Source organism: Alligator sinensis, unplaced genomic scaffold, assembly GCF_000455745.1.
Source record: "Alligator sinensis unplaced genomic scaffold, ASM45574v1 scaffold320_1, whole genome shotgun sequence".
Lineage (NCBI taxonomy): Eukaryota > Metazoa > Chordata > Crocodylia > Alligatoridae > Alligator > Alligator sinensis.
This window is the reverse complement of record NW_005842249.1, coordinates 31258-34730: the sequence shown is the minus strand read 5'-3', so window position 1 is coordinate 34730 and position 3473 is coordinate 31258. Positions and strand designations below refer to the sequence as shown.

The following is a 3473-nucleotide window of genomic DNA, read 5'->3' as shown; positions in this document are numbered from 1 at the left end:
AAAAAAAAAAAAAAAAAAAAAAGAGGTAGCGGGTATTAGAATCATCCACACACAATTTATAGGAAAACAAAAATGTGATTATTCTATGTCAGAGCCTCCAAAACCAAGGTGGTCCATGTAGCAGAGACTCCAAAGCATCATGCTAACAGAAAGCTGTACAATGTGGTGCCACACAGGGCCATTTGAAAGGTACACCTACATGATGAAGATAAGAGATCATACCAGATTTATTCTGATGCACAATATATTGTGTATTTATCAACATTTGATCTTTGGATTAGATGCTTACACTTAAAATTGGATTTTACAACCGCCATCTCCAGGGTGAGCATGGGAGAGCATCCTTTTAGCACCAAACAATTTTTTTGTCTTCACTTTTAAAACAGAATTTGCACTGTTCAGCTGACACATACTTGCAGTATCTTTTATGTCTGGCATATTTTAGGGCAGGGGTTTTCAATAGGTCTGTGCAAAGCAGCAAGTATTCACTTCGGATTTGGACAATTCAGAGGGACAGGAATTCAAATCACTGTCCTGATTCGATTCGGCCATAGACTATAATAGGAACCACTAAAATACCTATAACTTTGTCATTCTTTTCCAGATTTGAATGAAAACAGCACGAATGGCAGCCCCTTCTGAGGGCATGAAGCCTGCCAAGTTTCAAGGAGATAGGCGCCGGGGTTTCTGTAAAAGTGCACCTCAAGGTTCTGAAAGCAAATAAAAAAAGTAAATAGGTGCGGAGTAAGGAGGGTGGCACTCACTTTGTCTGCACTTGGAGCTTGGGGAACCCCTGCAGTGGAAAGTTCACCTTCAGGAACACTAGCTGCTCCACCAAACCAGAATCCAAGGAGGTGCGGTGGGTGTCAGAACATCACCAGCAATGCTGAACACCCTCTCACTTGGAACACTGGTCAGTGGACAGGACAGGTGTTCCCAGGCAACTGTAGCCAGATCCTGCCACTACTGGCTGCAGGTTGCCCAATAGGCCAATGGGTCACAGTGCAGTGGCTCCACATCCTCGGCGAGATAGGTAGCCACTGAGGCCTCTGCACTACCTGCCTGATGGTGGGGACTGGTGTCTCTGGACCCCAACACTGAGGCCATGCCCTTGGCCCACATTGGCAGCTGCTGTGGTGGAGGAGATTGGCTCTTGGTTGGAGTGCTGGCATGGGAAAGTGGATCCCCCTCTTCCACATCCCTCTGCCTCTGACCTTCTGCCTCCCTGACTGTTCACCAGCACCTCCATCCAGTGATCAAGGGTTTTGCTGCTGCAGACGCTCCCCTTCACCCTTGGGTCGCACAAGCCTGCCAGCATGTGGATCATACCGGACTGCAAGGGATCCAGAGAAATATCACAGTCATTGGCCAGCTACAGATGTCACTATCAGAGCAGTCTTTTCCCCACCTCTCAGCCTTTTGAATATATGGAATATCACCCTCTCCCCCTCCCTCTTAGTTTGTTTGCTGCAAGCCTTCTGAATCTCCAAATCTCTCCAAATCAATTCAGAGGCTTCCAATTCGATTTGGACCTTTTAATGGGTCTCCCAATTTGATTCGGATTCAGAGATTCAGACGCTGAATTGGGCCAAATCTCCTTGGAATCGAACCGGCAGCCCCCTTTTTAGTAGATGTACCCCTGGGGTAGTGGCCAGATGCCGAGCGGGGGGATGGTGAGCGGCCAGACACAGAGGGGGGTTGTGGCAAGCAGTGGCAGCATAGCTTCTGTGCAGCTCTGCTTTCGCCCTACCCTGGCCCTGCTCCTCTGAGGCAGCAGCGTGGGGTGGCAACACTCCATCCCCACCTGCCCCTGCATACTGAGGGGTACACATACCCCCAGTTGACAGCCTATTATAGGGTAATGCAGGGAACAAGCTTTTTGGCAGGCATACTACAAATTAGTACCACACTCTCCCTCAGTGCCACTTAAATCACTTTCCCTCAACTGATCTGCTGCTCTGCTTCCTGCCCTACCTGCCACTGTGTTGCCTGTCTCCTCCCTGGTATGTCACATGCCATACCTAGAATTGCCCATGACATGGTTTTGCAACCCTTGTTACCAGACATTCATGATATTTCAGATATTCTGCCTAGTATGGGTGAAATAAATGTTGTGGATTTCCTGGGTAAATGGTTGTCTGCCATTGATTGGCAGCTGGACTCGATGGCCCACAAGGCCTCTTCCAGACATGTGTTTCTAATATTCGTAATATAGATGGCTACATGAATCCAGCATGGTAGTCCATTTAGATCTCATTCACACCAACAATGAGGCAACCACTAAATGAAAAGTCAAGGCTGCAGGGAATGCTTGCGGAATGAGCCCCTGGGGTTTGTTTCTTAAACAGGCACTCAAGGATTCCTCATCCTGGAAGAATTCCCAGCCATAACTTTTCTGTGTTCCTTCACCTAGCAAGGCTGAGTACACCTGCACAACTCAGGCATATTTCCAAATGAGATCTAGATTTGTTCAGCAGTCAGGAAAGAAGGCAGCTTTGTATGCTCAAAAGAAATGGCCCTTTACCATTCCCAGAACTTGGCAAAGCCTGGTGAAACAGATGACTTTTAGTACACAGGAGGGCAAGTTGGGTAACTGGGGGATAAACATGAACTGAATTCAGTGTTTGTATCTATGTGGGTTGAAAGAACAGAAAAAAGGTTGACTCTGTGGAATCTCCAAGTCAAAACTACAACCTCTTATTTGACGAGAGAAGCTGGAAACTGGAATTAGGGAGCATAAATCTAGTGAGGAAAGCCTAGTTTTGCAAATAGTGGGAAATACAGGGACACTAGGCCCAGCCACACAGGCACCTCTGGACAGAGCAAGTACTCCTCAGACAGGTGGGTTTTTCAAAATCTTCCAGTTAAAAAAATAACAATGAGAAAAGGATAAAGATCAAAATTCACAGCAAGAACTAAATAAAAGCTTAGTCAGTATTGTTTTTACCATAAACTCTCTTGCAGTCACCTTACATGAGAAACAGAACTGGATTGTTCAGTAGAATAACCCTCTTCTAGGGGACTATTTCAGAATTTGTCCACAATGCCTGTCTCCATGACAATCACAATGGTAATTCATAGCAACCAGTTTTCAGACTGATTTGATTACACTGGAAGTGACGATTGCCATGGGCACATTTCATGTGCTATGTATTGACAAACACTACAACGAACAGCAGCAAGGACAGCAGTCATTGTGCCTGCCATGGTAACTCATAATGGGTGCATCTACATGTGCAATTAAGGCGAAGCAATAAACCTTGAAGCAGTTTGAGCCACAGTAAACTGCTCCTGGGCTCAGTGTCTACAGTGTCTACAGTGTGCCTGGGACAGCAGCAATTTGAGCCAGGGTGGGGCAGGCCTGGGCTGGCAGGCAGTATGTGGGGGGCAGCATCAGAGGGAGCAGGAAGCAGGAGTCTGGCCCCCCGCTGACTGGGTACAATTTAGCATTTACACGTGTGTTTAATCACAGT

The 3473-nt window shown here is 46.8% G+C and overlaps 1 protein-coding gene across 1 annotated transcript in view; it reads right to left on the bottom strand.

The window, feature by feature from the left end:
* INTS10 (integrator complex subunit 10) overlaps positions 1–3473 on the bottom strand; it is a 50138-nt gene that overhangs the window by 22254 nt on the left and 24411 nt on the right.